The following is an 11,449-nucleotide window of genomic DNA, read 5'->3' as shown; positions in this document are numbered from 1 at the left end:
TGCACAGGGGCCATGATGGAGACCTGAAGAACCCCATACATGACCAGTTGCAACTCTGATGTGACTCCATTCACTACAATCCTTTACATCTGACACATAAGCCAGTTGCTCACGCGTCGCATGATGCCCAAGTATCCATTACTGAACATCCTGCCCTATGTGTAAGTGTCACACCTTGCCAGAGGCTGGGCAAAGTCACCTGGGAGCTGGGAGTGGGCTGGATGTGAAGTGGTTATCTTTCCCTACAAAGAAACATATTTGGGATGTTGTCAAGCTCCTCCCTAAAGCAGCAGCTAGTCTCAATTTGATGGAGCTCAGGAAAAAGAAGAAATTAATCCTGCTGCTAAATACAATAAATGTACGCTTTCTTGCTTAAAATTTATAGTAAAAATTATTATAAAAGCCTGAGATAGTATTTTCTTTGTAGTTCTATAGCTCTTTCTTCCAGCTGAAAATCTATAGTAATATCCTAGTGGTGACCTAGGAGTGAATTGTAAATTCGATTATGTTTAGATTGGTTTTTAGTGCCCTTGTTTCTTCCTGCTGGTTGCATTCTGTGGAGAAAGAATCACTCAGAATGGTTGTGTATGCTCTCTGCACCACCAACAAACAATGAAGATTTCTTGCTCTTGATCCTCTATCCTTAATACTAGCCTTTCATTACAGGCTTCTGATTCCAGTTTGTCTAGCAAAGTTCCTGATAAAGGCAATTTTTTATCCCTGATACTTTTCACCATGATAAATTGTCAGATGAAGTTATTTCCTGGTAAACAGAAGGCAGCCAGGTCCTCTCTGACTGCCCCCACTTCTCCATCACCTCTGGTCTCAGAGTGGTGGTGTGCTGTGCAAGTGCTTGCAGTAAGATTTGCTTTGCTCTCTCTTGCTGCTGGGGATTATTCCCACAATTTCTGTTTTGCAGTTGAGCATTACAGCACAGAATGGAGACATCACCTGCCACTCACTAGTAAGGGGATGATTCTGCCATATACTGAATCCAGAGGATTCAGCATACTGAATCAGAGGATTTTCAGCATGCTGAAATAAGTGGGATTTTTACTGTTGGCTTCAGTAGGGTCTGGATTGCACTTCACAAGGACTTTGGGTTTGCTCTTGTGCTCTGTCACAGGGGTCCCCAACCCTTAGATCAAGGACTGAAGTTCTTTAATATTTCCTGCAGTATCTGTCTTTTTCTTAGAAGCGATGACTTATATTAGGTAATGATAGCTTTCTTGTTCACTGTGGGCCATCCCTCCTTTGCCACTCTAAGTTCCAAGTAACATACCTGGCTTGATGGACCATTTCCTGGGGCCATAACTTATAATTGGAGAAGATACAGCAAACCTGAAGTGTATCTGTCAGGGTAACCTAGGTCACAGAGACCTTACCAATTCTCAAAGGACATCTTTCTTGGTAATGCAGCTTCTCAACTGCAGAGAAAAAACCCATCTATTTGGTCTTAACATTAGAGAGGAAGCATCATTCAAAATAAATATAATGAGCCTTTCCACACAAATTTCCATACAAATTCCATACCTAATTTTTCACTAGCACAAGAGTGTGTGTAATGTATGTAGAATACATTTATCAGGGACTGAGACAGCTGAGGCATGATTCAATGGCTGGACAATTAGCACTGCTGTTTGTCTCACCCCAGCTTCTGTATAAATACTTATTGTAATGTAGAATGCAAAATTTGAGAAAACATAGGAGAGAACTGAATAGTGTCTGTTATAATGTTTATCCTTGTGCAACCTCAGAAGGGCTAATCCAGAGTTTTCTTCAAAGGTTTGAAGGTAAATCAAATATATAGGTTTAAATATCAACTGCCAAACTTTTGCTAATGACCCACGGCTTAGTTATAGCAATTATTGTTCCTTGCTGCAAATATGAAAACATCTGGTATTAAATATTTGTATCCTGGTATCTTTATATTTCAGATGCTGTGAGAGTGGTAATTATCTCTTGATTTAAGATTTTGGTGCAAAATAAAACTATTAAATTCAAAATTGCTAGACATTGTAAACACAGTAGAAAATAGGCACCAGTGGTTTTGCTAGTAACCATTTCCCAGTGAACAGAGACTATCTCAGCCAGTGTTTTTCCAGTAAGTTCTGGCAGAGGCCATTGCTGTCCAGTGCACTCTCAGGTTCGCGCTCTCAGGTTTACACTCCAGAAAGGGCAGGGATGCATCTCCAGCAGCAGTATAAATTGTGGCATTCATGGTAGCTCCAGCTCAACATTCTCAGTTGTGTATTCAGAGAGAGCAAAAGTCCATCGCATTTCTCCTCACCCAGATGTCCTTGAGCAGTAAGCTTTGACTATTTTTTTCAGAAAAGGGAAGCTTCAACTGTATCTGTAACAGAAACAATTCTGTTTCACTGATAAAGGGTTGTGGAATAAAGATGCCACAAATAACATGTTTTTAAAACCAAAACTTGACTGAATTATTGAAACTTTTGCTCACAGATGTCAATTTTACTACAAGGGGGGGGGGGGAGTTTGAGCAGCTCCCTAGGCTGTGTGTTCATATGTGGGTTGCCATGAAGATTTCCAACACAGATAGATCTGAACAAGCTGATTTTCGTTCCTTGATTATCACAAATGAGATGGCCCTAAAAGGTGTATGGCTGCACCCAAGTTAATCATCTTTGGCTCTCCTTTTAGTCACTTGAGGAGAGAAACAGACCCTTAGAAGACAGAATTTCTGTCTTAGACATAGCAAGCTGGGTGAGTCATGTTCTAATGGTGCCTGTCTTCCTGTGATGACTTTGAAGGAAGGTAGGGGGTGACTAGGACAAATACAAATATTTATGCTATAGATTTCCAACACTGGATAAAACTTTCCTACTCCTGTTTCTGACAGAGTATATGCTTAAGATATTTAATTTATACCTTACTTCCAGCACCAAATTATTTGTCTTCCAGATCAGCACTATTTTTATTATCACTTTTCAGGAATAACTGGCTCCATCCACAAAAGACCAAAGCTGTTGTGGGGTTCAGCAATGTGATAACTTAAGGCTGGCTCCTGAAAGGGTGCTGAGCACCAAACAAAGTGCCTGTGCATCCTTCCCATCGTGTGTTCTGTTGGCCAGAAACCAGCCAGAGTTATTTGCACATGGGTGGAAGAGATGAAGGTGTCTGTATGAGACGCAGCCAGCCATGAGCAGAACAGGGATGGCGGATGGGTGGTTGTTGTGCATCCTGCCCAGCTCATCACCCAGAGAGCCCTGGGTTGTCCCTGGACCTGCAATAACCAAACCCAGAGCAGACAGAAATTGATATTAAACTTTGTTCATTTTTTAATTAAGCCTTGTTGCTAAAAATTCCCATTTTATCTTTGGAAGCTATTACTTCCATAATTTGTGGGGTAGCAGAGTCTTTCATCCAGCATCATCCTTGTCTGGGGAAATAATTTACCCAGAGCACATATGGTATCTCCAGCATTAGGGCATGAGGGGTGCAGGCACACTTATGGCCCACACCAGCTTGTCATGGGAATTCCCCATCTATCCACGGCCCAGGAAACTGTTTTTGCAGACATCTTTTCATGAAAATCCTTTCCTTGGGATTTTTTTCCTCCTGAGAAGCTGTGAGGCTCAGGGACAAAATGTAAATAATGGTTATCTGCTGCTGTGGAATGCAACAGGTGCATCTGTGATTGGTCTCATGTGCTTGTTTGTAATTAATGGCCAATCACGGCACAGCTGGCTCTCTCTCTGCCCAAGCCACAAACCTTTGTTATTCATCCCTTTCTATTCTTAGCTTAGTTAGCCTTCTGAGATGAAACCTTTTATTCTATTCTTTTAGTATAGTTTTAATGTAATATATATCATAAAATAATAAATCAAGCCTTCTGAAATATGGAGTCAAATCCTCGTCTCTTCCTTCAACATAAGACCCCCGTGACCACTGTCACAAACTGTTTCAGCCTCTCAAGGCCATCAGGTCCTGCTCCTCCTGGTCATTGGCCTTGCTGGTTGGGATCCCTGCCCATGGACCAATAAACCAGGCTGGCCTTGGCTTGTCCCCATCCTCAGGAAGGTGCTTAGGGCTGGGGCTGCCTGGCTGTCGGGGTGTGGGGTGGGGAGTGGACCTGTTGGAATGAACCCAGAGGAGGCCACAAAGTTGATCAGGTCCTGGAACATCTCTCCTATGAGGAAAGACTGACAGAGTTGGGGCTGTTCAGCCTGGAGAAGACCCCTGAGAGACTTTATAGCGCCTTCTAGTGTCTAAATGGGGCCCACAGGAGAGCTGGAGAGGGCCTTTTTACAAGAGCATGTAGTGATAGGACAAGGGGAAATGACTTCAAGCTGAAAGAGGGCAGATTTAGATTGGATGTTAGGAAGACATTCTTTACTGTGAATATGGTGGGGCACTGGAACAGGTTGCCCAGAGAAATTGTGGATACCTCAGGCTGGATAGGACTTTGAACAGGCTGGTCTAGTGAAAGATATCCTTGCCCATGTAAGGGAGACTAGATTAAAAGATGCTTAAAGGGCCTTCCAACCACAAGCATTTTATGATTTTATGATTGCTTTGAGCTACCAGGTACTGCTTGCTGCCCTTGGGGTCCCTAGGGAGACATGGCCCTTATGGCATGCAGCAAGATGAAGAAGTGCACATTTATCTGTAAATCAAAAACATGTCAGCAAGAGCAAACTTACAATAATATTTTCTTTACTGGGCATATAACCTGGTTACCAGGGACTTCCTTCTTCTCATGTTCTCTACTGCTGAGACCTTGCTAAATAATAGAATCAGTCTTCCTCTTTTATTAGATTCTTCTGTGAGTATAGTGTAATTGTGCAGCTGATAGAAGAGCCTTAGCTTTTATATGAATCCTCACTTTTCAGAGAAATCAGCTACAAAAAATCATCACACGAGTGATTGTGGATAACTGGGCACCAAGTGTGAATTTCAGGCCCATGTGTTAAAGTCAATGTGACCCATGTGTTAAAACCCACTCAGGGAGAAAATAAAGCTGATTATCTGCAGTTTCCTCAGTTCACTGGCTGTTTATGTGTATCTCAGGAAAGCTTTCTGACACAGCACTGTAAAGCAACCAGTCTGTAGCTTCATGTTACCAGTCCCGAGAGAGAGCTGCAATAAACAGAAATGAGATCTGTTCTGGAAATCAGCTCAGATAGAGGCAATTGAAACTTATAGCAGAATCAACCATGACTAGTTAAAAGCACTTAATTTTTTGTTTTTCTCAGTTTCCACAATTGCTGTTTATGAGGCATATCTAATCAGGAAGATCCAGGTTATATTAAAGAGGTGGCATATGTGTCACTGTCAAAGCCCCTTTCCAGAAATGAGTCACTGAACACACCACCAGCCACTCTGGGGGGTGAAGGACTGACGAAGGCCCTGACCTCATTGAAGCCCATCAATGCTTCCCCCAGCACAGCTAGATAAGATTACAGAAAGGTGGTGATCTTGGTTTACCAGGAAAAATATCTAATAGAAAAACACATCTTGTCCAAGGACTACAGGGACAAAGAACCATGACCCACACCAGCCAGGCTGCTGGATTCAACAGGTATTCTTCAGATTTTAGAAGGTAAAAGTAAGCTGGCCCTCTATCAGGTTTGGGGAGTACAGAGCTCTAGAGACACTTGTGTCCTTGTCAGAGCTGTAGAATAGAAGATAATGAAGCCAGGTGCCCAATACTTGATTGAAAATGTCTCAATGACCCACAACCTCTCTTTCTCCATCTTGGTCCCTGTAATTGTGACATTGACATGAATTGGCTATTGAAAAGAGAAAGTCTTAGTGAAGATTGGATGGAGACCTGCTACCACTGGGAAATGGATTCTGTATAACTATCAAATGCCTTGATTTAGGTTCACATTTTCAATGCTAAATTTGATGGCCAGTCCTTGGATTAACAAAGTTCTATGATTTCTGGTTATAAAGCTTTGTACTGCATGTAATGACCTGCTGATTTCATTTGCAAAGGTTTGAAAGGTAGAAATGAGCCTGACAAATAAGTACCTCTCATGAAATCAATTTGGGAGCTAAAAAAGTATTTAGCAAATAAATAGCACTTCAGAGTTGGACTTCAACAATGGCCTAATTTCCTGGAAGTATTTCAGAACAGTTACTTTATAAAGCAGTAGCATTTAAGATTTTATTGCTTGTTTAAGTTCAGGATACTTTTATAGAGAAGTGGTTTTTGTTCTGTGTTCCCAGAAGCAGCAGAGAAGGGTCACCATAACATTGCAGCCATTTCTCTCTTCTGTCAAGCAGCCTGGTAGTATCTGTGCTGCTAAAATGAAAAAGGACCAGGCCATGGGGTCCAGAAAGTGGCACATGATTATCCTTCCTGTTGAATTATTTAATGTGATTTTGGTCTGTACTAGCTGGTTCTCTCCCAAAAGAGCATTTGAAGCCAACTAAACCACTCACATGGGCCAGGGACTGTTTCCAGCAATTCAACAGTTTTTGTTGGGTTTTCTGGCTGGATGTGAACAGACCTACATCCCTTTGCCTCTGGGACTGCAAAATGAGGCCTGTCCAGTTTTATTTACTGTTACTATCACTGGTTATTTTCTCTTTCCCAGGAATTCCTGGACTTGATTTACTTTATCCAAATGCCCATATCTGTTATGAAATTCCCTACCATGCATTAAGGATGGACAACAGTCCATTAGGGACAAACAACAGTCCAAAGGGTCAGAGTTCAGGGCCAGAGAAATGTTCCAGGTTTTGGAGTATAAATGAAACATGACATAGTGTTTCAGTCATCTGAGACGTCTAAAAGGGGCTGAGAAATTTTAAGAAACCACAATGTCTTCTCACTATTGACCAAATCCTCAAGCAATATTCCCTATGTGTTTTCAAGCTCTTTTAAGTAAAACCTGCATGGTACAATACCTGATGGTATTAGATTATAATCACCTCATATCCTTGGTTTTGTTTGCTAGGGAATAATTTCTAAATAAATACATGTGAAATCCTGGGTTATTGGATTAGCATCTGTGAACACATGGTTGTTTTGTCTGTGAAATTCCTCTGAGAGTTACTGTGTCAACATTTGTTGTGCAATGCTTTTATTTGCTGTGTAACAGGGTGAGACCAGCAGTGAGTTTTCCCGTAAATGTAAATTTTTTCTTGGCTGACACAGCTTGCAGGGCCCTGCTAAGAACATCTGGGTAGTGGCTGCATTCCTTACCGGTTTGACCGGTGTGCCTGGGGGGTGTGTGTAGGTATGTGTGTGCCCACAGGTGCAAAATGGCACATTTACTGGAGGGACTGGAAACACTTTAGCACTGGCCAACACCAGTACATGTCTTAGTGTCTTGGCTTAGTTTTTAGCCTCATGATATTTGTCCTATCATTCTAAAATCAACGAGACCTGAGAAAAACCTTGAGTGCAGCAGCAAAACAGCACAAGCTGACAGTCCTTGTTAGTCCTTGCAGTTAGTCCTGGCCCCAGCTCTTTATTTGTGCCACCTCTTAACAGCTTTAAAGATGGCTGAAGTCTCAAAGCACTGCCCAGTGTTCATGTTAATCCATTCCAACCTCTTCAGTGCTTATTAGCTGGCCAATGTATTTCCCCCATGCAGCTACATGGTCTCCAGACCAGGCTGTCTTGTCTAGACAGTGTAAAGAGCAGGAATAGTTGGTATACATAGCCTAAAACAGTCTTTGGGATTCCCATGGATCCAGTTGTCTCAGAATGAGACTTTATTCGTGATTTTCCATAAAATCTGGTAGAAGAAACAATGTAGTGAGAGAAAAAGAATAAAAGCCCAATTACTCTGTAGGTAATGTTCCCAAATTTTCCATCTGAGAGACACAGTACCTCTTCCTCTTGCTACAACTGGTGTTCAAAGGACCAGGAGAAGTTTGACTGCATCTTGGTGGGAGTTTGGCATACTGAGAAAGACGATATCCAGTATGTGTGTTCTGGGAACAATGGTATATAGTGAAATAAAGATGACAATCCTGTTTTCAGATCTGTATCAACATGTATGTGTCCTACATATGAGAGATGATGTAAATAAATTCACTCTCACTCAAGAAATGCCAGCTTTGGCATCTTTTTCTATTTGGAGAGGATTTGCAGCAGCCTTTGCTTCTATATGTGCCTGGACTAACTGCACAAGTAGAATGCTATAACCAGCTTTATGTACGTCCCAGTACTTACACAGCTCTCCTCATCATAAGATTTGATAACCAGAATAATAGTTCCCAAAATAAAAGAACATTGCTTGTGTTGGTTAGCTGTCTGTGGGAATCAGTAATGCCTGTAGTATGAGCAAGTTCAGCTATCAACATAAGTAGCTTAATTATTCAGAAAGTGAATAACACAATCACTTTAAAAGTCTCAGTGTAATTGATGTCAATAGTAAATTATAAATGGCTTTGCTTTACCAGAAGCTACTGACCAAGTCTTGTTAAACAATCACTGACCAAAAGCACTGCTGGCAGCTGTTTGTCACTGCTTATCTCTTGCTAAAGTTTACTTTGCATATTCACACAATACAGTTCTTTGAGGCTGCATAATAAAAGTCCATTTAGTGATGTGCTAAAGTGAGTTGATAGTTTTCTCTTGCATGCTGTGGCATAGAACTCTGCTCATGGGCCCCTGACCACAAGAAGTGAAAAGAGCCACCTAAGGAACGCATGCAGGAGAGATCCCTGACGCTGAGCTCTGAGCAATCAGCATGTCTCCTGAGTCAAGCCAGAAGATCCAGTATGCCAACAGCATCCTTCTGCTGGTCAAAAAACAACTCCTTTGTATTTGCAGTAGAGAGAGAAAGAAATCAATAGCAGTTTATGTTCCTGTGCCCCCTGTCAAACACAGTAATGTCTCTGCTGTTACTTACAGTGGCAGCTCATCATAGTGAGCAATGCAGCAGAGCCAGAGTGTGGTGGAAAAGGAGGTGATCTGTAATAGTGTTATGAACGTGGTGATGCAATGGCTTTAGGTGGTAGCAAGACCAGGGCAGGAGGTTATTGAATAAGATTCTATTTGGGCTGGAGAGAGAATGAATGAAGAAGTGATACAACAGCTCTCAGACTGAAAGCAATTGGCAAAATTGTCAGGTGTAAAGAAATTGCGATGGTGTTTTGTCAGGTTATGACTGGCAAGCGAGGGGAAACAACAAGTTAAGCCCTGCAAGAAGAGATGGAAGAGTGGAAGTGCACTGGTAAAAGCTGTCTAAAGAAGATATTAAGAGAACAGGGAGAAAAGGGACCTTTCAATGGTGGGGAAAAATATATCTTGTAAATGTTGTTTTTGACAGCTTTTTCATGTTTCCAAGTTATGTTCTACCTCAAAACACTTTTCTTTCAGCTAATGGTGTTTTGCTTTTGGCAGGGCACTAAACTGCTGATCTGTTTTCGCCTGGGAGGGTCTTGTCCAGGGCTGCACATCAGAGAGTGCTTTGGGAATCACTTTGGGATCCTGCTTCATGCATCTCTCATTCTATAAGGTAAAGGATGCCTATGGGTCTCAGGGGATGAGCCCAAGGAGCCACGAGATGCACACTGAAGAAATATAGTCTCCAGTGAAAAAGAGATTTGCAAAGGATACCTCACTCTACTGGTGCTACTGTTACTATGTTAACAACAGCAGGTTGGTACACACAAAGTGCTATCCCTTAGTCAGTCTCCAGATATACACTGGTCTCAAATCTTGTCTATGCAGGTGAACTCCCATCTGGCAGGAATTTGGGAAGATTCTCCCATGTCACTGTACAGGCAGACAAATTTCCTATAACTCTGCAGATGTTTATTTTCTGCTCCCAGGTTAGGAAAAAAATATATCAGAAGAGTTTTATTCCTTCTTAGGTTTCTATTAGCTTTTTGGCTGTTCTGCCTGGAAATATTCCACATTTTATGCTTAACCTGCAGACACTACTGCTGTGTGATAGTCCTGATGTATCCTTCCCACCTTCACTTCTAGGGCATCTTCTTTTTCCAGCTTGTCATTTTTCAGAAAGAGAGCCTGTCACATTGTTATTTGAGCGGAAGTCTAGTTTTGTGGTCCCTTCAATAGTATATGAATCTGTAGTTCATCTTTTAAAAACAGGTAAAGCATGATTAGATCTGAAAGGTATGGATTCTTCATTATCTTTCATGAAAATAGGCAGGTGGGGAGAGGAAGATCTCTCCTATGTCTGCCCAAAGGGGACAGATACAATGCAGACTTATTTCCTATTACACCGATTATCTGCACCAAAAATAAATTCCTAGAAAACCAAGGTTTAATAGTGCTGCTGTTTAGTGGATCACCTTTTTGCAAGAAAGCAACAAAGGCTGAATTTCATCCCACATTCTGATAATGTTTACCAAATAGTGTTAACTAGGAGGAATTTTTTCAGCATTCCTGTTTTATAGAGATTCCCTCCATTCTGTTCCTGTACCTACTGCTCTGTAACAGGCAAGTCTTTTTACTGAGCAGTTTGTGATATCTTTGAAATCACTGGTCTCAGATGATCTTAGCAGTGTGGATAACAAGCTTACCCTACCTACCTAGATCCATCTAGCTCACCTTGATCCGAGTTAAATTTAATCAGTCACAGCTGTTCAAAGCTCAGGTCATCTAATATCAAACTCCTCCCAAGTATCCTGATACATGGTCATAGGGAAAATGCATGATCATTTAATTCAGGTAAAACAAAGGGGTTTACCACTCTCTGCCAGGTAATTTTGCTAAGCTTATTGATTCCATGGAACCATGGACCAACCCCTGTTGTTCCCCTCATCTAACACTCATTCATCCAATTTTTGGTTTCTTCCTGAGAAAAAATGTCCTACATTTATTTGTCAGTTTAATATCAGTATGGTGGACCACAGTGACTGGAGATGATTTTGTACTGAAAGGGACAAAGTGTGGCCATCAGACATGCATACCATAGGAATGACTGTGTCACTGGACAGACTGTGTGACTGGACAGTGTCCAAAACAAAACATGAACCTGTTTTTCTTTCATTGAATAGTCATATTCCTTTGAAGAAAACTTCTACCAATTCATCTTACTTTTCCTCTCATGCAACATTGGACAGCCAGCTAGCTGGTTAAAAACAAACAAATAAAAGCCCATAATATCTATTCTAAAATGCTGTAAGATCTGTTCAGGTTTTCAGGAGAGGTGATGGAACTGAAATGCCCCTGATGTGTCAGGGAAATCACAAGTCAGGCAGGGAAAGGAATGTGGTACCACAGTAGGAAGGAGAGCAGATCCTTGCTGGACACCTTCAGTCTAGCAGGAGGAGGAAATGTGTCTGTGAGGAGCCCACAGAGAAGGAGGTGACTGGGCTTAGAAGTAGGAGGGGGAAAGATAAAGTGGGTAATTAGAAAGAAAAAGGAGAAAGAAAAAGCATTCAGATGGGTCAGATAAACAGTGAGATGTCAGGGGCCGCATGAAGCATCTGAAATGCAGCCTTCATTAATATTTTGGCTGCCTTATCTCAGACTAATTTATTTTAT

Source organism: Molothrus aeneus, chromosome Z, assembly GCF_037042795.1.
Source record: "Molothrus aeneus isolate 106 chromosome Z, BPBGC_Maene_1.0, whole genome shotgun sequence".
Taxonomy (NCBI): Eukaryota; Metazoa; Chordata; class Aves; order Passeriformes; family Icteridae; genus Molothrus; species Molothrus aeneus.
Note: the sequence above shows the minus strand (reverse complement) of the source record.